This window comes from Rattus norvegicus, chromosome Y (genome assembly GCF_036323735.1).
Source record: "Rattus norvegicus strain BN/NHsdMcwi chromosome Y, GRCr8, whole genome shotgun sequence".
In the NCBI taxonomy this organism is placed as follows: domain Eukaryota; kingdom Metazoa; phylum Chordata; class Mammalia; order Rodentia; family Muridae; genus Rattus; species Rattus norvegicus.
In genome coordinates this window covers 55432855-55457044 of record NC_086040.1, presented here as the reverse complement: position 1 = coordinate 55457044, position 24190 = coordinate 55432855, and the positions used below count along the sequence as shown (strand labels likewise).

General features: G+C 38.1%; 1 pseudogene; it reads right to left on the bottom strand.

The window, feature by feature from the left end:
- Positions 1 to 3223: 3223 nt before the first annotated feature.
- Positions 3224 to 23647, bottom strand: LOC134484518 (Y-linked testis-specific protein 1-like; annotated as a pseudogene).
- Between the last annotated feature and the right edge of the window lie 543 nt (positions 23648 to 24190).

Below are 24190 nucleotides of genomic sequence, written 5' to 3'. Positions count from 1 at the left end.
GTCTCTCGCTTTTTTTTATTTATTTATTTTTTTATTTTTTTTCCCAACTTGACAATCTGGAGCCGACTGAGAAGAGAGAACAATTCAAAAAGTGTCTCCATTAGATTAGTATTTGGGTAAGTCTATGGAACATTTTCTTGATTAATGATTGTTGTGGGAGGGCCCACCATTGTGGGCAATTTCATCAGTAGTTATGTATAAAAAGAAGAGCCTTTAAGGCTGTAAGAAATAGTAAGGGAGCATGCCATGGGGAGTTTGGCGGTTTGAATAAGAAAGGCACCCACAGTCTAATATTTGAATATTTAGTTAACAGGGAGTGACAGTATTTTCAATGATTAGAAGGATTAAGAGGTGTGGCCTCATTGGAGGAAGTGGGTGTGTCGACAAGGGTGGGGTTAGAGTTTTCAAGAGCCCCATGCTTAGCGCTCTCTCTCTCTCTCTCTCTCTCTCTCTCTCTCTCTCTCTCTCTCTCTCTCTGCTTACAGAGCAGTAGCTCTCTATTGCTCCAGTGTTTTGCTCCCTGCCATGATGATGGACCAGGCTTCTGAAACTGTAAGCTAGCCTCCAATTACATGCTTTCATTTATAGTAGTTGCCTTGACCATGGTGTCTCTTCACAGCAACAGAACAATGACTGAGACAGGGAGCAAGCCAACAAGCAGTGGTCCTTGTTACCACTTCAAGCTCCTGTTCTGGTTTCCCTCAGTGATGGTCTGTAAACTCTAAGGCAAATAACCCTTTCCTCCCCAAGTTAGTTTTTATCATGGCATTCATCAGGGAGAGAAGAAAGCAAACTAGAAAGTCACAGGTCAGTACATGAGCAAGTCTTACCTTTATATTAAAACAAAGTGTCTATACATTTCTATTTGTGGTTATGAGGTAAGTGTCTATGGCTCTACTAGACACACTGTTTCTATAAGAAATTGTCTCACATAGGGTTTCTATTGTTGTAAGGAAATAGTGTGAACAAAGAGAAAGTTAGGGAGGAAAAGGTTTATTCAGCTTAAACTTCTACATTGCTGCTTATCTCCAAATGAAGTTTGGACAGGAACTCAAACAGGACAGAATCCTGGAGGCAGGAACTGAGGCAGAGGCTACGGAGTGGCACTGCTTACTTTCTTGCTCCTCATGTCTTGCTTAGCTTGCTTTCTAATAGAACTGAGGACCACCAGCCTTGGAATGGTGCCGCTCACAGTGGGCTGGGCCTTCCCCCACCAATCACTAAGAAAATGCCCTAGAGCTGGATCTTATGGAGGCATTTTCTCAACTGAGGCTCCCTCTTCTCTGATGATACTAACTTGTGTCAAGTTGGCATAAAATCATGGTGGTAGTTATAATGTGATTGTCCCATGGATATTGTGGCACAAGTAGGATGTGTGGCCTTGTGGGAGGAGGTGTGGACTTGTTGGAGGCAGCATATCACTGTGGGGGTGATATGCTTCTTCTCCAACACCATGTCTGCCTAGACGCTTCCATGCTTCCTTCCTTCATGAAAATAGACTGAACTTCTGAACCTGTAAGCCAGCCCTAATTAAATGTTGTCCCTTATAAGTTGCCTTGGTTATGGTGTCTTTTCGCAGCAATAAAACTGTCAGATAAGCCATCAGTATAAAAAGCCCCAAATAGCAGAATTAATCAATGATAGAAAGTATTTTCAAGTCCTGCAGTGATAAACTTATTCTTGAGAGAAGAAACAGCAATGAATGAATCCATGATAAGGTTGCCTCCAAAGACCCTCTTGGAGTATAGATGTGGCACAGGGGGACCCCATGGAGTATACAGGGTCTTCTCAGGAGGATAGACCTTCATGGTCAGGAACCACAAAGCATTTTAAAGTCACGGCAAATGGCATAGGAAAGAGCTCAGCACCTCTGCATTGAGGCACCGTCAAGAGTTTTCTGAGGATAAGATTACATGTGAGTAAAAGACGGGAACTTCCTGGGGCTAGATAGGGTAAAAGGGCCCACAGGTGTGTAGGAAGCCATCCAGTCGAAGGAGAGCCAGGCAAGACAAACCAGTGCAGGAGCTCTTTGTGGTCATCAAGGTGCATTGAGCAGAGACCTCAAAAAATATTACAGGATGCAACAGAGGCAATCAGTGCTCAGGGTAGCTTAACACAGGATCCAGGTAACACCTGGAAGAAGCTAGTGGCATCCTCATCTTCTCTTTTAAATTACTTTTTACTGATCATACAAAATAATGGGATTTATGATACTTTCAGGAATCAATAGACATAAACTTAGTTTGGCATTCACTACTCTTGAGTTATTCTCGTCAAAATGTCCTCCGGGGAAGCCTCCATCTCACATCCACCTTCTGTAGTGATGGCTTGGCTGTTTTTTTAAGGAACCAAAGAGACAAATATGGATGCAGCCGAAGTTCAACTCATTCTAGACCCTTTCTGTTCTTCCTGGGTCCAGCTTCACATTTTGAGAACTCCATCTTGGAATTCCTTTGTCCCTCAGTGTCCTCTACTCCCTCATGTGTTCGTTAGTCTTTCTTCCACATCACCATCAATTTAATCTTTCTTACCCTCATCCTGGTCTCTTCTCTGCATGTGAAGGTTGGATGTATTTAAAAAGATGACTTTGTGGCTTGGAGAGATGACGAATGGATTAAGAGCTCGTCTGCTTTGAAAGAGGACATGGATTTGTTTCTTTGAGCTCATGTCCAATGGCTCCCAACCACCTTTAATTGCAGGTCCAGGTGACCTGACTATTCTTGTCTCTGTTGTCTCCTCTATTCATGCCCTCTCCCCACCCACATAATTAAAAATAATACATCTACAGATGAGAAACAGGTTTCATTAGGTTTCGTTAGTCAAACAATCCCCGATCTTCTCTGATTCTGAGTCTGCTTGGATCAGTTTATTGGGTTTCCCCTTGAGTTCCAAGACCACCTCCCTGTTACCTGCCACTCTTACCCCAACTGTCTGTTTCTCCCTCAAACTTCACCTCAGAGAGTCTATCTATGTCTGGCCCCTCTCCACTGCTTCCTAAACATCCATCTCTTTTTTTCTCGTGCCATCCCTGCTCCTCTAAGCCTCATCTCCAGTTCTTTTCTCTCCCTAAAGACCAGACCAGCTCAGTCCTGTTATTTTTAGCCTACGTGACATTAGACTCACTGTTACAGCCTCGACCTTTCCTGCTTCCTCTCGATGTTCCATCCACCAAAGCCCATCTCCTCCACCAAAGTGTTCACACACAACATGTCACATCGCACATTTTAATTTTTAGACAAAAAACAAATTCCACTGGAAAAGATACTGGGGTTGTCAAAGGCCCTTGGGTATCTGAAACACAGAAAAACAAACATTTCCCCCCAATCCTATAAATTATCCATCTATGTCCCCCACATTTTGTGAATTTCACCTTATTGGATCTTTTCCATCAGATTATAGATGTAGATGCGGATGTCGCCATCAAACTTGATGAAGTACAAGGAAGGTTGGCTAGAACTTGGTAAATGACCTTGCCGATATTTTTGGACCCGTCACTTCTGGTGTACTGCAGACATTGACCTGTTAAGATGTCGCTGTCAACGTCTGACTTCACCTCTGCTGGAGGAGTCTCTGGAATGATACGGAGGTTACCTTCTGTGTAATCATCCAGGAGCTGGTAGATGTATAGGACTGGATCTTTCTCGTAGGTGATGTAAAACCAGTCCTTCATGAACAGCACCTGGGCTAGGACCACCCCGCTCCAGTTGTCCTTAGAGCCATGTTTGCCCTCAAATTTTTGCTTCACATCTTGGCCAACCATGGCACTTGCAAGATGGGCGTCTTTCTTTGGGGAAACACTACTTTGTGAGGCAAGACTTTAAGCTTTAAAATCATCTCATCAGTGTGAATTTCCAGTCTGCATACACAGTCAATTCCATCATACTTGACCAGATAAAGAGAGGGATTTGTTGGCAGTTGATCAAGAATGATAGCCTTCCACTGTGTGACGGGCTCATCACCTTCCTTCCATCCATGAGAAATTCTGTATCCCACAATGTTCCCCAGGTCCTGAGAGAAGGCTTCCTCCTCCTCCGATTCTGGAAGTTCGGTGTGCTCATCCTCCTCAGAGACATCCTCTCCTTCATGGCTGTAGACCTAGTGTGGTAGGCCACAGCACTCCTGGTCCACTGTCTTGTGGCTATCGCTCTGTGTTCAGGATTCATACTTGCCCATGGCTTGGGTTTGAAGAGCTTGCCTGCTTAAACCAGACACAATGCTGCTGCCTCTGTCATATGAGTGCCTGCAAGAACAATGGGTGTGGGGTGGGGGAGGGCACTAGACCAAGGCTCTTTTCTAAGAGAACTTTGGAGCAGGTGAGGAAGGCAATGGTATACAGGTTTGAGCATCTGAATCTAATTCTGTCATAATCAGAAGTTCAAAGGAGGGCTGGGCAATGGTGGAGCACACCTTTAATTCTAGCACTCAAGAGGCACAGGGAGGCAGACCTCTGTGAGATCAAGGCCAGCCTGGTCTACAGAGTTAGTTCCAGGATAGCTAAAGCTACCCACAGAAAAACCCTGTCTTAAAAATCAAAATCTAAAGTTTAAAGGGAAATGAACAAATGGTTCTCTACAGCTCAGAATAACATATTCAGACACATTTCTTCAGCCCGAGGCACTTAGCCTCTGCTGAGGAACCTCTCCTTCAATGGCTAGGTCAGTGTGGGATTAAGTATCCCTGTTCCACACTTTAAGTAAGCAGAACATAGAAAGGATAGCAAAGGAGCCAGAAGGGTGGCCACACCTCTCTTCTACCTCTAACTATGAGCTATGTGGGAACATCCACAAGTATCTGCCCAGAGACAAATTACACCAGTCCACTGGCTTCTTGTATTGGGCATCCTGACCCAGCCCCAGGTTTATTCCACGAAACAGTTGCATCTTCGAACAGACCAAGAGTATTTTGTCTAGGCAACAGCCATTTGGAAATAATATCTCCTGGGCTTGGGATTTAGCTCAGTGGTAGAGCATTTGCATAGCAAGCACAAGGCACTGGGTTCGGTCCTCAGCTCCGAAAAACAAAACAAAACAAAACAAAAAAAAAAAACAAAAAAACAAAAAAACAAAAACAAAAAACCAAAACTAAAAAAAAAAAAAAAAAAAAACAAAATAGAATATTATCTCCTAAAATGCACAGGCACAGAGAGGAGCTTTGGCATTTTAGTAGAATTATAAATTAGATATTGTTAGCAAAGGAAAATAAACTCCGGAGACTGACTAGTCTAGACCATCCACCCAGCTCTCACACGTGGAAGGCATTAGAATATACGGTTACTCGCTGTAGGAGGGAAAACTTTTTGCTTTCTGGGCTACAAGGGTCCCAGTTATCTTCATAAACTTATTTACCGAAAGAAAATGTCGTAGTCGTCCAGATTCTGTCTTCTGAAACCGGTCAGGTACCAAAAGCCTGTAAAACAATTGTGGGGTTCAGGAGCTGAACTGGCTTTCACGCAGGGCTGCGAAGATAGTGAACCCACCGTCAAGGGAGTCTACCGCCCGCAAGTGGAAGAGATGCGCAATCTCCGCTCTGTGACATCATCCAGGCTCTGCTTACGTCATGGAAGACCTCTCAGGCCAGTTCCTTCCCTAGTTAGGCTTAGAAACTTCCAGCATCTAGGTTTTAGCTTCTCATGTACCCTCGTGGAGACCCAAAATAATGTCCCCACCCAAATATTCTGATGACTCGAGTCACAATCTGCCCAAGTAGCTCTTTTCATGCATTTTTTTTTTCTGAAAAATTCTTTGGTTTCTGAGTCACCAACATCCTTGGTGGTTATTTTCCCAGCTCCTATCTTTCCTTTGGTTATCTTTAAGCCATTCTCTGTATCAGAAATATTGCTAGCCTCTCTCTCTCCGAGGCAGCCCACTGTAGAGTACACCAAAATTAGCTTTATCAAAACCCACAATTAGAGGAGAGCCATTTTTATTCAAACAAAGCTGGAATTTGCCAGGATTAAATATCTTGTATTGAAGTCAATGGCAATCATGAATTATGGATTCTTTGCAAAGAGCGAGAAAATATTAGCTCCTGGACCCTCTTCCAAAGTCGGTATAAACTGATGACAAACCCGATATCCACCAGTCATATTTTAAATGTTTTTAAAATTTACCAGCACTTCTCGTTACAAGGAATTTATTAGATAAATGCAGCAAAACAGGATGAAATAGATGAGGTTATTTTATTTTTGAAATATGGGTAGACAGAATACTAGGTGCAGGTAAGTATGTAATTTACCTGTAAATTACAGGGCACTTTAATTGTTTGTGTCACATATTTCTTCAGATCTTCCAAAGGATTCTTTTCAGAACCCTCTCCTGTCCCCACTACACTCTGACCATCCGTTCCCTCTTCCCAATAATTCCCTTCCACTTTAACATTATAATTTTTTTAAATGTACTTAGAGCTTAACAACATATGGCAGATTTTTAAAATCTGTCCACTTCTCTAAGTGCACCGTCTTCTTTTTCTCCTTTCTATCTTAGTTTTAACCACATTTTCCTTCACACTTTGAGTTTTACTCTCTCTCTGCTCTTATGACTCCTCTGCCATTATGTGCCTGTTGGTCCACTATGTGGCTGACCTCAATGTGGGGTTAACTCAAATGACATGATTTTTCCCCCTTTTCTCCCCTTCATCTTCCTTCTCTAGGCTCCTGCTGAGATTTACAACCTTGGGGATTTTTTTAAGCCTGGAAAGCACACACACACACACACACACACACACACACACACACATACACACACGCATACATGCACTTACACAGAAACACTCATACGTACACAAACACGCAATCACACACATACATACACACACAAACACACACACACATGCACACACAAACACACACAAACAATCACATATACACACTCAAACACACAAATACAGAGAGAGACAGAGACAGAGACAGAGAGAGTCACAGAGAGAGACAGAGAGCCCATGAGAAAACATGTAATATCATCTTTCTAAGAACAATAGACAGAGACAACTTTCAAAAAAGTGAAGAACAAGTAGGCAACAAGAAGAATAATCTCATCATAGCCATCAACTTGAGGAGGAAAGATATTGTCTCACTCTAGGCTTCTAGGTACCAGTCTGTTACTGAGAGAAGTTGGGGCAGGAACTCAGGCAGGACTCTAGGGGCAGGAAAGGAAGCAGAGACAACTTAGAAATGCTGAGTACTGGATTGCTATCCATGACCTACTCAGCTTTCTCTCCTTCTCATAACACCGAGGGCCACCTTCATAGGGGATGACGCTACGTATAATGGGCTCGACCCTTCCACATCAACCATCAAAAAAATTCCTTACAGATGTGGCATTTCCTTGACTGTTAACTGATATTGGAGGGCCTGGTCTACTGTGGGCAGCACCGCCCTATGCGGGTGGGTCTGGACTCTGTAAAGGTAGTTGAATGTGAGCTTAGAAGCAAGCCAGTGAGCAGTCTCTGTAGTTTCTGTTTCACAATCCTGTCTTGGTTTCCTTGATGATGGGCTGAAACAGATAAGATGAAATAAAGATTTCCCTTCCCAAGCTGCCTTTGGTGAGTGTATTTATCAGAGCAACAGAAAACCAAAAATAAGCAAAAATCACAGTGCCAGTTGTGGGATGTCTTCCTGAAAGTTGCTGACCAGTCAGAAGCTGAAAAGAAACCAGATGTCCCTCAACATAGTAATGGATAAATGAAATATTTACACATGTGTGTTCTTCTAACCTATCAAAAACAATGTTTGCATAAAATTCTTAGGATAGACTAGAAATTATCACTCTGTGTGAGGTAATCCAGTCACAAAAGAACACAAATGGTATACATTTATTGGAAGTGTGTATCAGCCCAAAAGTGTGGAATACATAAGAAAGAATTCACAGGTCATGTTAATCCCAAGCAGGAAGAAGACCAAAATGCAGATGTTACATTCCTAATTAGAAGGGATAAAAAATATTCATGGGAGGAAATTCAAGGATAAAGAGTTAAGCAGGGACTGAAGAAAGGGTCAACCAGAGACTGCCCACGAGGGGATCTGTCCCATATGCAGTCACACAAACCAGTCACTATTGCTGATGCCACCAAGTCCTTGTTGACAGGAGTCAGATATGGATGTTTCCTGAGAGACTCTGAAAGAACCCTACTGACACTGGTAAGGATGATTGTAGCTAAACATTGGATTGAACAAGGGGGGTTCAATGATGTTGTTAGAGAGTATACTTAATGAGCTGAAGTGGTTTGCAAATCCCAAGGAAAAACAACAATATCAACCAAGCAGACCCACCAGAAATTCGAGGGATTAAACCACCCACTAGTGAGTACAGATCGAGGGACCCATGACTCCAGCCACATATGTGGCATAGGGTTGCTCTGTCTAACATCATTGGAAGGAAAAGCCTTAATCCTGTGAAGGCTTGTATCCCCGATGTAGTGTAATGCCAGAGCATTGAGGTTGAAGTTGATTGTTGGGAATTGGAACAACCTCACAGAAGACGGGCAGGGATGTTATGGGAGAAAAAGGAAAGGAAATAACATTTGAAATGTAAATACATAAAATATTCAGGAAAAATTATTAAATAAAAATGATATCTTGTCTCATTAAATTAATAATCAGTAATTATCATTTCCCAATTCTGATATTGACACAAATATTAGAGGTTGGTACTAATATCCTTTGGTTTCTTTTGCTGTCTATATAATATTTCCCTTTTTGTTATGACTTCTTTAAATAAAAATGTATTTTACAATTTAAAGGAAAATGGAATGAAAAAATATTGACATAATTGGTGACTTCCCTTTATTAAAATTTGGACAACTCCTTGAAGAAATTTTAATGGATAATATCAAATAAGTTTTTAGTATTTGTATATCAAATATTTTTTGTTAATAGCCACAGTCAGGCAATGCTTCTTATATTTATGCATTATGGTATTTGATTTAGGGAAAAAAACTGAATGATCTTAGACTTTACAATAATGTACATAAGTCATTTATTCTTAAAATTTGTTCACAGTAGGAAGTTATCAATGAATAAATATATACAATGTAGTACATATTTCTAATGTAAATAGAACAAATTAAATATATATATATATATATATATATATATATATATATATATAATGGACCAAAGATGAACAATCATGTTTAAAAGGAAAATATAACATTGAGTGTACCTACATTTGAAGTTTAGATGATTCATGCTTCAATGTATTTCTTTCTAAACACCTAATAAGATAAAACTAGTGTTGGAAAAAGCTAAAAATGCAATTAGAAGGCTTAATCTAGTATACATATCTAAACAGTGCTTTGAAAAAATATACAGAACATATTTTCATATATATATAAGTATATATGCATTATATATACATATATATACATATATATATACATATACTTAAATAAGAATATATATATAAAGTTTATATATAAAGTATATACAAAAATTCTCAGTGTTCATAAATTATCATTATCATTGAAGCAATTTCCTCATCATATTAGACTTGAATTATCAAACAGAAACACACACACACACACACACACACACACACACACAGTTACCTAAAATTGAAACGTATTAGCAAATAGTATTCATTCAGATAAAACTAATGAAACGGATGAATTAAATTTACAAAATAATGTTCTCCCAAAAGTATACTTTCTAGCAAATAAATATTGCCTCATGATATGTGGTAAATCTACACAAAGGAATACTACTCAGCTATCAAAAACAATGACTTTATGTGATAGGCAAATGGAGGAAACTGGAAAATATCATCCTGAGTAAGGTAACACAACCACAGAAAAACACACATGGTACGCTCTCATTGATAAGTGGCTATTAGCCCAAATGATTGAATTGCCCTAGATGCATAAAACACATGAAACTTACGTCCGATTATCAAAATGTGAATATTTCACTCGTTCTATAAAAGGGGAAATAGAATAACCTTAGCAGGGAATTGGGAGGCAAAGATTAAAAAAGTGGCAGAAGGAACACCCATTCACAGCCTGCCCCACATGTGGCCCATAATATACAGCAACCCAATTAGACAAGATGGATGAAGAAAAGAAATGCAGGTTGACAGGAACGGGATGTAGATCTCTCCTGAGAGACACAGCCAGAATACAGGAAATACATAGGTGAACGCCAGCACCAAACCACTGATCTGAGAACAAGACGCCCGTTGAAGGAATCAGAGAAAGGACTGGAAGAGCTGTAAGGGGCTCGAGACTCCAAATGAACAACAATGCAAACCAACCAGAGCTTCCAGAGACTAAGCCACTACCCAAAGACTAAGCATGGACTGACCCTGAGCTCCAACCTCATAGGTAGCAATGAATAGCCTAGTAAGTGGACCAGTGGAAGGGGAAGCCCTTGGACCTGCTAATACTGAACCCCCTGTGAACGTGCTTGTGGGGGGAGGGTGGTAATGGGGGGAGGATGGGAAGGGGAACACCCCCACAAAAAAAAGAAAAAAAAGGAATACATTTAAATGAAAATTCTATACCTACAATTAAACAGAAAATCTTCTAGATTTTTATAAAAAAACTAATGAACAATAAATATACTTACAAAAAAAGAAAGAAAAAAAAGAAAAAGAAAAAAAAAAGAAATATGGGCAATTGCATTCTAAACACGAGTATACAATTTTATCTAAAACAAATGTACTTTTTGGATCCAGGAGAAATAAATCTGTTTTCTTATACAAACTGATAGCCTGTATATTATTGGTGTGGGACAGTTAATGCTTAGCGTTATTTCTTTTTTTTTTTTTTTTTTTTTTTTTTTTTTTTTTTTTGGAGCTGGGGACTGAACCCAGGGCCTTGCACTTGCTAGACAAGCGCTCTACCACTGAGCTAAATCCCCAAACCCTATGCTTAGCGTTACTAATGAGGAGTATTTATGGGTCTGTTTTATTTTGTTTTTGCCACATACTTTTTCCCTCTTCCGATGAATTACTACAGGGTTATTTACTATTTCTGTCCTCTTGAGAATATCCCTTATTTTCAGAATGATGTTTCCCATTTTTAGACTGAGATTACTGAAGAGACATGGCTTCCTGTTGATTAGGCTATGTAAACTTTCTCCTCTAGTGTTGATGTGAATGATACATTTGCTCACTAATAAATTCTAGGCTAGTATCTGTATTCTTTGAAAACGTGATGAAAGGTGATCACAGACCATTTATATTTTAGAATATCCAATGACAATTCAGGTGTTAGTCTCATGTGATCAGCTTTACGTGTGACTTAGTCTTTTTCCTTTAAAGTTTTTCTATTTTTATTTCTCTGTTCACTTAGGCTTTGATGATGATGATGATTATGATGATGATGATGATTATTACTTTATTTTAATTATTATTTATTATAATTATTATTATCACTTTTATTATAATATTATATTTTTGTTAATATTTATTATATTATTATTATTATTATTATTATTATTATTATTATTACATGTCTCCTTGATATTTTCTATGATTCTAGTACTTTAACAGGTATCTCTTTCTGTTTTGGAGAATATTGTTCCCAGAAAATCACATACAAATAATTTTTGTAGCTGACTTTGTTCTCATGCTTCTCATAGTGTCCTGATCTTATGAATCAGGGACCCTGCCTCAGTTGGTTCTGATTGGAAAATAGAGATATTGATAGGCAGTATCTAGGCAGGGCATACAGAGAAGGAGTTTCAGGATGCTTGGACAAAGGTCCAGAGAGGAAGAGGGCATGGAGATTCTCCAGAACAGACTTTCAGGACAAAGAAGCAGCTGACATAGAAGGGCATGAGAATAAGCAGACCGAGAAGAGATGCCCAATGGTGTCCAGGGCAAGAAAGATGGGATATAGATTTTAGCAAATAATAACGTGGGAATATCAGTGGGGGATAGTTTAGCCACTGAGAGGTTAGGAAGAGGCCTTGCCATTGAGCTGTTAAAGGCATAGAAAAATGTAAAGGCTGTATGTGTGTGGCCTCCATCCTTAAGCCCCCTATCCCTATCCTCTTCTGCTGCCCTGTCTTCTTCAAAGGTGTTTCCCCCTCCGCAAAAACATCCCCTTGCTGCCTCCCCAGCATGACATTCTATTTACTGGAAGGTCCAGCCTTGTCATGACCAAGGGCTTCTCCCATTGGTAAAGAACATGGTCCTGCTTTGCTACATATGCAGCTGGAGCCACCAGTCTGTCCATGTGCAGTCTTAAGGAAGTGCTTTAGTCCTGTGGAGCTCTGGTTTGTGACCAATGTTGTCCTTACTGGGTTGCAAGGCACTTCATCTCCTTTAATACTTTCTCTATCTTCTCCAAAGGGATCCCTGTTCTCAGTTCAATGGTTGGCTGGAAGAACCAGCCTCGGTATTTGTCATGATCTGGAAGAGCCTCTCAGGAAACAGCTATATCAGGCTCCTGTAAGCATGCAATTGTTGGCATCAGCAATATTGTTTAGGTTTGGGGGCTGTATGTATGCCAACTGGATCCCCAGGTGGTATAGGCTCAGAATGGCTATTCCTCCAATCTCTGCTCTAACCTTAATCTTCATATCATGTCCTTTGAATATTTTTGTTTCCCCTTTTAAGACAGACAATCCTCACTTGATTCATCTTTCTTCTTGAACTTAAAGCGGTATGTGAATTGTATATTGTGTAATTCAAGGTTTGGGGGTACTGTGTGTGTGTGTGTGTGTGTGTGTGTGTGCATGTGTGTGTGTGTGTGTCTTTGTGTTCTATTTTTGTTTTTGTGTGTGTGTGTTTGATTTGGTTGCCTCATTCAGGATGGTATTTTATAGTTTCATTCATTTGCTTATGAATTTCATGATGTCATTGTATTTGATTACTGAGTTGCACTCAATTATGTAGATGAACCACATTTTCTGTATACATTCATGTAGTCTAATCATCTGGGTTCTTCCTAGCTTCGGGCCATCATGAATACAGCTGCTATAAATATAGTACAACATGTGTCCTAGTTAAATGTTGGGGCGTCTTTTGGGAATATGCCCAGGAGTGAGATATCTAAGTCCTCAGCATATAATTGTCCAATTTTCTGAGGAAAGCCCAGAGTAATTTCTGGAATATTATACCTCATTTCAATCCCACAAATAATGGAGGAGTCTTCCTCTTTCTCCACATTGTGACCAGCATCTGCTGTTAACTGAATTTTTGATCTTAGCCATTCTGCCTGGTGTACCTTTCGATTTGCATTATACTGATGAACAATGACATTGAACATTTCTTTATGTATTTCTCAGTCATTCAAAATTCTTCTGCTGAAAATTATTTGTTTAGATCTGTACCCCATTTATAATAGGGTCATTTGACTTTCTGGAGTATAACTTCTTGAATTCTTTGTACATATTGAATATTAATTCTCTTTCAGATACAGGATGGCAAAGATCTTTTTTCAAGATATTAGGTGCCATTTTGTCGTAATGACAGTGTTCCTTGCCCTACAGACACTTTGCATTTTTACAAGGTCCAATCTGTCAACTCTTCATCATAAAGCATAAGCCACTGGTTTGGTGTTCTGTTCAAGAAATTTTCTATTGTTATCAGGTGTTCAAGCTTTCCCCCACTTTTTCTATTGGTTTGTGTGTATCTCTTTTTTCTGGATGCCTTTAATCCACTTGGACTTCAGCATTGTACAGCGTGATAAGAATGGATGGATTTACATTATTTTACATGCTGACATGTAGATGAACCAACACAGGTGTTCTACTTGCCTGTCTCTGTACCAATACCATATATTTTTATCAATATTGCTGGGTATTCAACTTGAAGTTAGGGATGTTGAATTTCTTTTATTTTGAGAATAGTTTCCACTTCCTTGTTTTTTTTTCTTATTCTAAATGAACTTGCATATTTCTCTTTCTAACTGTATGAAGAATTTTGTTGAAATTACGTTGGGGATTGCATTGAATCTGGAGATTGCTTTTGGCAAAGGGCCATTTTTGCTATATCAATACTGCCAATCCATGAAGATGCAAAGTTTTTCCATATTCTGAGATTTTCTTCTTTTAGAGAAATTAAATTCTTTTCATACGGCACTTTCCTTTTCCTGGTTTGAGTTACACAGAGGTATTTCTTGCTATTTTGACTATTGTGAAGAGTGTCATTTCCCGTATTTCTTTCTTGGTCTGTTTATTCATGGAAGGTTACTGATATGTTTGAGTTAATTCTATATACAGGACTTCGCTGAAGTTGTTTATCACGTGCAGTAGTTCTCTGTTGGAAATTATGGATTCACTTAAGTATACTATCATATCACCTGCAAATAGAGATATATTGACCTCTTCCTTTAATATTTGTATCCCTTTGTCCTCCTTTTGTTGTCTAATTGGTCAGACTAGCACATTGAGTTCTATATTGAATAAGTAGGGAGAGAATGAATAGCCTTGTCTAGTCCCTGATATTAGAGAGAGCTTCAAGTTTCTCTTAATTTAGTTTGATTTTTGGCTATTGGTTTGCTGTACATTACCTTACTGTTGTTGAGTAGGGGCCTTGAATTCCTATAATTGTAAGACTTTGGCTATGAAGGGGTGTTTTATTTTGTCAAATGCTTTCGCAGCATCTAATGAGATGAAAATGTTATTTTATCTTTCAGTTTAATTATCTAGTGGATTATGTTGATGGAATTCCTTATTGAGCTATCCTTGCATTCCTGTTATGAAGTCTCCTTGATAGTGAAGGATGATCATTTTGATGTGTTCATGGATTTTGTTTCCAAAGATTTGATTGACTATTTTTGTCAATATTCATAAGGGAAATTTTTTGAAGTTCACTTTCTTTATTGGGTCTTTGTGTGCTTTAGGTATAAGCATAACTGTAGCTTCATCGATGGGATTGGGTAGTGTTCCTCTGTTTGTATTTTGTGGAATATTTTGGACAATGGTGGTATTTGATTCTAGAAAGTGCTGATAGAATTTTCCAATAAAATCATCTGGTCCTGGGATCGTTTCCAAGTTGGGAGCCTTTTAATAATTGTTTCTAATTTTTTAGGAATCATGGTACAATTTAGATATTTTATCTGACCCTGAGTTAACTTTGGAAGCTGCTCCCTGTATAGAAAAATGATCATTTGATCCAGATTTTCTACTTTTCTTGAATATAAATTTCAGTAATATGGTATGATGATGTTTTGAATTTCTGCAGATTTTGTTGTTTTGTTTCCCTTCCATTTCTGATTTTTTTTACTTGGATACTTTATCTGTGCCCTTTTGTCATTCTAACTCAGGTTTATCTATCATGTTGATTTACCCTTGGACCTAGCTCCTGGTTTTATTGATTCTTTGTAGAGTTATTTTTTTCTCCTTAGTTGATTTCAGACCTTAGTTTGATTATTTCCTGCCTTCTGCTCCTGTTTGGTGTATCTGCTTCTTTTTGTTTTTGAGCTTTTATATTTGTTGTCAAGCTACTAATGTATGCTCCCTCCAGTTTCACTTTGGATACTTTCAGAGCTTTGAGTTTTCCTCTTAGCTATAACATCATAGTGTCCCATAAGTTTGAGTTTGTTGTGCCTTACTTTTCCTTAAACTCTAAAACATTTCTAATGTTTTTCTTTAGTTCTTCCTCTACCAAGTTATCACTGAGTAAAATATTGTTCAATATCCATGTTTATTAGGGCATTCTGACATTTTTGTTGTTATTGAAGTCCAGTCTTAGGTCATGGTATTGTGAGAAAATGCATGGAGTTATTTCACTCTTTTGTATCTGTTGATGCCTCTTTTTTTTTTTTTTTGTTTCTTTTTTATCGGAGCTGGGGACTGAACCCAGGGCCTTGAGCTTCCTAGGCAAGCGCTCTACCACTGAGCTAAATCCCCAACCCCTTGATGCCTCTTTTATGACCAAATGTATTATCAGTTTTGGAGAATGTGGCATGAGTTGCAGAGAATAAGGTATATTCTTTTGTTCAAGTATGAAATATTCTATAGATATTTCTTAAATCCAAAACCTGTTAATTTCTCTGTGTCTCCAGTTTCCCATTCCATGATCTGGCCATTGCTGAGAGTGGGTTGTTGAAGTCTCCCACTACTATTTCGTTAGCCTGAGCTTTAGTACGGTTTCCTTTATAAATATAGGTGCCCTTGGATGCAGCATATAGATATTCAGGAGAGAGAATTGACCCTGGGGAAATTTTTTTCTTTGAGGAAAATGAAGTGTCCTTCCTTATCTTTTTTTTTTTTGATAACTTTTGGATGAATTAGATACTGGAATCTATGCTCCAGGATGTTTCTACACACCATTTTCTTGAAAAATTTTTTCCAGACTTTTATTCTGAGATACTATCTGTCTTTGTCAACTGAGCTGTGTTTTTTTTGGGGGGGGTCTTTTTTCGGAGTTGGGGACCGAACCCAGGGCCTTACCCTTCCTAGACAAGTGCTTTGCCACTGAGCCAAATCCCCAACCCCAGCTGTGTTTCTTTTATGCAACAAAATTCTAGTTCTTCTTTATGTATGAAGTCTGTTAGTCTATGTCTTTTTTATTGGAGAATTGCGCACTGATGCTAAGAGATATTAAGGGATAGTTATTGTGGTTTTCTGTTATTATTTTTTGGTAGAGGTGGAATTATGTTTGTGTGACTCTCTTCTTTTGGGTTTGTTGAAAGAGGATTACTTTCTTGCTTTTTATACGGTGTAATTTCCCTCCTTGTGTTGGAGTTTCCCATCTATTATCTTTTGTAGGGCAGGATTTGTGAAAATATACTGTGTAAATTTAGTTTGCCATAAAATATCTTGGTTTCACTAGCTGAGTTGTTTGAAAGTTTTGCAGGGGATAGTAGCCGGTGCTGTCATATATTTTCTCTTTGTGTTTATAAAATCCACTCTGGATCTGACTTTCATAGTCTCTGGTGAGAAGTCTGGTGTAATACTTATAAATATGCCTATATATGTTACCTGACATTTTCACTTACTGCCTTTAATATTCCTTATTGGTTTTGTGCATTTGGTTTTTAGACTATTATGTGAAGGGAGAAATTTCTTTTTGGTCCAATCTACTTGGGTAAATGTATGATTCTTTTATTATTATAGGCATTGCTCCCTTTAGGTTAGGGAAGTTTTCTCCTATAATTTTTGATGATATTTCCTGGCCATTTTATATGGGAATCTTCACTCTCTTTTATATCCATTATCCTTTTGTTTGATCTATTCATTGTGTCCTGGATTTCATGGTTGTTTTCCATTAGGAGGTTTTGGGGCTTTACATTTTCTTTGATGGTTGAGTAAATGTTTTCTACAGTATCTACTACCCCTGAGATTTTTATCTTTTATCTCTTGTATTCTCTTTCTGATGCTTCTGTCTATTACTTCTGATTTTATCCCTATGTTTTCCACCTCCAGGGTTGTCTCTCTTTGTGCTTTCTTTATTGCTTCTATTTCCACTTATTGATCCTAGATTTTTTAAATTATTTCATCTGTTTGACTGTGTTTTCCTGTGATTCTTGAAGGAATTTTGTGTTTCCCCTTTAAGGGCTTCTACTTTTTACCCTTGTTGTCCTGTATTTCTTGAAGAGTTTTATTTGTTCCCTACTCAATGTCCTCTATCATCACCATAAAACATGATTTTGAATCCACATCTTGCTTTTTCATTTGATGGGATATACAATATTTGCTTTCCTGAGATAAGGGAGCTCTGATGATGCCAATTAGTTTTGGTTTCTGTTGCTTAGGTTCCTGTGGTTGACTCTTGTCATCAGGTTTTCTCTAGTTTTTTGTGGTCTTGCTGTCTGTGACAGTGGCTTGACCTTCCTGTAAAATTCTTTGTCACTGTTCCTATAGACTTGTTTTCTCCCACCAAGATGTGGGTACAGAGATATGTAGGACCAGATCAGCAATGGGTGCAGGCAGAAACAGGAAGTGTCCTGTCCCAGACTGCTCTTGTTTTCTGTGTCCTGAGGCCTCCAGCCTGTTTGCTTGGAGCAGAAGGGTTGGTCTCGCCTGTGTTCTCAGTTGTGTTACTTTTCCGGGCCACTGACTTTCATATCTGGACACAGGTAGATACTGGAAGGATCCCACCCCTTATTCTTCCTAGGTTCCTGTATCCATAGGGCTCTAAACAGCTTCCTCTCAGCACAGGAATGTGAGCAGAGGTAATGGTTTCCCCTAAGTTCTCAGAATTGTCCATGATTCTGGGAGTCCAGCTTTCTCCCCCACCGAATATGGGTACAGTGAGCTTTTGTACTATTTCATCTCTGGGCACGGCCAGAAATATTAACCTTGTATCTTCTTGATAGTGTCATCATAATAAATGGAAATATCAGGATAGGCATTTCCTCTATATGAAATATATATTGAGGGGGTTGTCATGCGGAGATGGATACAAATAGATACAAAATACACTTGAATAATCATGGATTATTAAGATACATCCTGACTAGAATTTGTGCAGAAGAATGACAGAATGTGTATTATATAAATGATTATAAAATTGAGAGGAAAAATTCTTCTAATAAACATAATATAATTTTAAATTGAATCTTCTTCATCATTTATCTATATAACACGTCTTCACTAGGCATCTAGAATATCATCAATTATGATACATTAAGGATGCAAATAAGAAAAAAAAACTCATCTTCCATAAACAGGCATTCTAGGTTTTTCGTTGCATCTTAACCAGAACCATAGATAATTCTGAGAACTTAGGGGAAACCATTAACCCTTCTCCCTTAATGTACAGGGAGAGAAAGAACTTAGAGTGTTGTCAAGCATGTGCTCACAGGTACTTACTTATATAATGGGTCCATGTTATTTATTTTCAGTGAGCTGGGTGTTTGGTGGGGGTAATCTGAGTTTGAATTTTGTGATTTATCTGTGTTTTATAACTCATTTTACATTATCATTTTTCTTTTAACAAGATTTATATTTTATTCAGTGAGTTTACTTAATTTATATTTCATTTCAGCATTTCTGCTGAGGTTAGATCTCTGCAAAGTAAATGAACTAAAGAAACCAATATTTGATATTTTACTAATATACTAGATTACCGCAGACAATGTGGCTCGTTGATTATAGGAGAGCACTAACTATGTTTCCTTTGGTATAGAATATGAAGATTAAACCAAAACTCATGTTAAATAATTCAAATAAGGTATTTGATATAATGGTGAATTTTGTAATGGCATGGATTCACTATCATTATAATTAGACCTGATATGATGTAGAGAATTAGAAAGAGGTACTATGTGACTATTTCAATACAAACACCTAATATACAGTGACTAATTTCAGTTTCATTGACAATTTGTTTGGGTCAGAAGCCTTTAACAGCTGAGGTATTTTTGTAGCCTCTTATGTGTTCTTGTGCACAATAAGTATATTTACTCTATAGTATGCAGGAGAGTTCAGAAGGACATGGCTAAAGTATTACATCTAGGTATTATAAGCATAGAAAAACTACTGTACTAAAATAATTTTAATTAATTTGCTAATTAATTTTTTACATAAGTAAGAGTAAATACTAGGATGAGAGAGACTTCTTTGTATCGTACTATTGAAAATAATTGATAGACAAAAAGAATACAGGTAGTCAATTTTTTGAACAGTTTGACTTTTACTTCACTAGAGATTACTTTCCGCTTCACCATAAATTGTAAGGTCCAATCACCAGACAAAAATATACAGTATAAATGTAAATATGTCAATGTTCAGTAAGTGTTTGTGTCCTCAATGAAATAATACCAGGGAAATGACTATCATCCAAACAGCCAAAACAAAAGGGTCTCCATGATGTGCATCATGAATATAAATTAAAGAGAAATCAGTATGCCAAAACAGTGAGCATAAAATGATGTAGAGACATATCCATCAACATAAGGAAGCTCTATAATACTATCAGCAGAGGTTGTGCTTGTTGGCTAAATAGGGTTTTTTTTTAACACATATACAAATGTAATGAGTAGTGCATAAATTAGAAGAATGGGTAGCATTATAGCACTGTGGGTATAATGTACAAACTTAATTCCCAAATAATAACTTTCCACTAAAATAATCTAGGTAATAATTCTGAAGTCATAGAAATGTTCTCAGATAGTATTTGGAAATATTAAATTTGGGGGTTGCTTAAAGGTTCCCTGGCTAAGTGTGGTTTTTTGCCAAGCTGAGCTTGAACTGTTGAGATCAATCCCTGTGACCCACATCGCAGAAGCTAATAAGTCACTTCTGAAAATTGTCCTCTCAACTAACTAGAATACTGTAGCATTTGAGCACACAAATAATGAATAACAAATGTAAGGGGAGAAGAAAAGTAAATGAGTAAATACTATCACTGTGGGGAAAGGAGAAGGGAGATGAGGGAGCAGTCAAAGAAAACATGGCAAATCTCGATATTTCAGCTGCAACAATACATGAGACCTCTTGCAGAAATATGTTCACAATATACAATTTTCTTAAGCTTGTTATTCTGTATAAATTGTTTATTTTAATCATTCCAGAAAAACTAAAAAATGAAAAGGTAAGGATATCATTTTATTCTAGAAGTTATGTTCTGCAAATTTCATAAATACCAAAAACTAGAATCTATACTCTTAGACATTGAAAACTGATAACACTATAGAACAGCTCATACATGAGAAACAGTGATGAGCAATACCCAGGCTCCATCCTGGTGGAAGAGCCATGGAGCCATGGCTTTACAGAAGATTAAAAGGTGGAAAAGTCAAAATAAGAAGAGAAAAGTATGCAGGCATAACAATGAAGGAATTGTAGAATGTGAGCAATAAAATACTCAACCTAACAAATGTCAGGCATGATAAATAAAAAGAAATCTGAACCCAGGTGATCAAACTGAACCTGGCAAACAGCAGAAACACAGTTCCTAGAAGCATCCAGAAAAGAAACAAATTTCCCACGAAAGAGGGATATCAATTGACTTAAATGCCAGAATAGTCTTCAAAAACATCCTCCAAAATGAAAGTATGTAGCTATCTAATGAAAACTCCATGAATTATGGAAACTATCTTTCAAGAATGTGTTTAAGGAACATGTATGGCTTCACATTGGAGAAGGATGTCGACACTATTGTAATCCACACTCAGTCTTAGCCACAGCTCAGCAACAGCTCCTTATTTCTCCAGAAAGAGTAATGCTAAATTGTGTGAAAGAACTAGTGAAGGTCTGACCCAAAGGTTTTAAGTCTGTATCCCCTAATATTCCATGGAGGTAATCTGTAAATCCCAGGAAAACTATAATGCTATAAAAAAGCCATTTAAAATGAAAATATACAACATATAAGGCCAGATATATTGAATGTTCCTATGCCTTTTCTGGTTTAGAAAGTCAGAGATAAAGTTTAGAGTTTAGGAGATTTACATTTGAACATAAAATGAATTCTAAAAATTAATCACAATTTGGTTATTTGAAAATCATTCAATAGAGAAGTACCTGAATTTTGAATGAAAATTTCAGTTGTGAAAATCAAAGCCATAATGTACTCTGTGCCAGGGAGGCCCTGATCTGTACTTCAAGCTCTTAGGATTTTGAGAAAAGTTCTCACATTTTTCATATTAGCCTTGTACTAACTGCTCTGAAGCTCTCACATGTGAAGCTCTGGCCTCCTACTTGTCATCCCCTTCCCCGATTTTATGATATAATTAAAGGTATGAGTCATTACTAGTAAATGAAAACAAAGCAAAGCAAACAGAACAAAACCACCTTTGAATGTATATGTTCTTTTTAGTGTGTGTACCTTCATGTGTGGATGTGTGTGCATCTCTATGTTTATTTGCATATATGTCTGCACATGTATATGTCACACTTCACAGGCGGATAACTAGAGTCCAACTTTCCAACATTGAGTCATGGACCCAATGATGTCATGAAACTTGCACAGCAGTTACTCATACCTTAAATCCATTTTGAACTCCTTTCCAACATTTCTTTTAAAAGCAAATTAATTTACCACTAAAGAAATGGTGTGAAGTTAAATGTATCAGTATAAATTTCCAGGATGTCTACATACTTTATATTAAAATAAGATAATAATTTGAGACACTAATTTCACTTTTTTTCTTGTCCATACATGAAAAAACTAGCAATGGTGTCTATAAATCAGACCTACACATGAGAAAGGATAATGATGCATCTGAGTTCATAGGAGATACACAAGCTTAGTTTGCCTTTCACAGTATGGTAAGTCTGGTCCCAACTTTATATTTATAACAGACTTAATTTCTAATCTACCTACAGACACAATAATTTTATCTATACGCTATTTTATTCCTCATGAAAATGTAGAATATTCAGGGTTATATATCAGAAAGTAAGTTATTTTATTTCCTTGGAGTTAAAGAATAATACATTCTTTATTGATTCCACATAATCAGAAATTAAAACATGGCTTAAAATATTGAGAAATAAATAAAAATAAATATTTGATATAAAAACATTGGTGATCATTTCAGGACATAACAGAGCCACGTTGCATGGTTAGAAATAGTTATGTCCCTTTTTCATTATGTATATTTTTAAGTTTGTTGTTTTTTATAATTACCAAATGGTAACATCACCTGCCCTTCTGTTTCTTGCTATAAAGTTTATTTTCAAATGCTGAAATGTTCAAGATGATTTCAATAAATATGCGGCCTATAATACAATTTGATTTGAGGAATAGAACAGAATGTTTGATAGTGAGAAACTCAAGGAGAGGGGATGGGATTCTTTTGTATTTGGAAATGCAATATTGTGAATTGATAAAGAACTGGACTATTGTGAACCCTCTGTCCAGGTGCAATGCAGTAGGGGATACTGAGGCAACACAATAACAGTGCAATTCATGTCTTTATCAGTTAGTTGGAAGAGAAATTCTTTGTACAAATGATCAAAATAATAAAAGGCTCATTGGGTTCCATAACCCAATGCATGTTTTAGTGGTAGATTTGGAAATTTCTGATGTTATAGTTGACATTAAAGACTTTCGAAGACCTAGACTGAAACATAAATTATAAATCTAAAATCTTGTCCCGAGTCTAATGACAGAATAAAGAAAGTCGTGAAATGTAGTTACAGTGCTGCCCATTAGTATAAAAATAAATTCCACACACGGAATTGCATTGGAAGTGCCGAGGCATCATGCTAGATGAGGAATGGTTTACTGTAGCAGAACGTGATTTGTCCGGCGCTACGTCTCGCCAGCAGGAACAACGCGGCACACACAGGATCCTACTGCAGAAAAGCTTTAATGCATCTTGAGAGGGAGAGCATAAGCTTACAATGTGGAGACCCCAAGTGAGGAATAACCGTCCCTTATATAGGAAACTATCCTCGCCTAGGACATGTCACTCTCTGACTGGTCGCTGCCAATTATGCCAGATGACGTACCAAAACGTACGTGTCCCTTTGAGTAGGGAAGTTACCAGGCGCCTGCGTATTGCCCTTTTTACTAGGTGCATTCTGCCGGATGCCGATGCCATCTTGTAATGGAGTATGTGAGGACAGCTCCTCACATCTGTGAGGACAGCTCCTCGGACAGCTCATCACATCTCCCCCTTTTCTGTTTTTTTTTTTTTTTGTTGTTGTTGTTTTTGTTTTTTGTTTTTTTAAGCAAACAGGACACCCAGATATAGGAGGGCAAAGACAGAGGTCATATCCTCGTACAAAGTTGGCGAACCTGTATAAGAGAGATACCCTTAGGTTGTTGTTGGGACACAGGGCACTCCCTACCCGTCGCACTGCCATTTTTCGAGGGAGGGAAAAGTGGGGCAGAAACCCTCATGTAATATGACATGCCTTCCAGGGAGCGTATTTGGTAGAACTTCCCTGAGCGATGCTAAGCTTGTCACCCCTCATGGGCTGCTCAAGCTGGACACTCTAATCCTGTGCAATGAACCGAGGTTCTAGGAGTGCAAGAGCTGTCCAGCCGGTGACCTGTTGCTTGAGCATGGTCAACCAGATATCGGCTGACGCTCCTTGTTCAAGGGCTACAAGCGCCTGGGCAATCACTACTTTGTCCTTTCTAGTTTGAGATCTCAATCTGCAAAGCAACCAGAGGAGTAACAGTAATCCACAGCAGAGGATCACTCCAAAAAGTCCCACTCCCACCCATTCCTTGAAATAAGAGACTGCTGAGGTGATCCAGGACAACAATCCCTCCGTCAAAGACAGGTCCAGTCGGGTAGAATTTACTTGAATGATGGTCACTCTCAGCTCTCGAAGTGTCTGTTCAAACTCCGAGGTCCAATTCTGTAACAGATGCTGTGAAAGACTCTTAGACAGATTAGC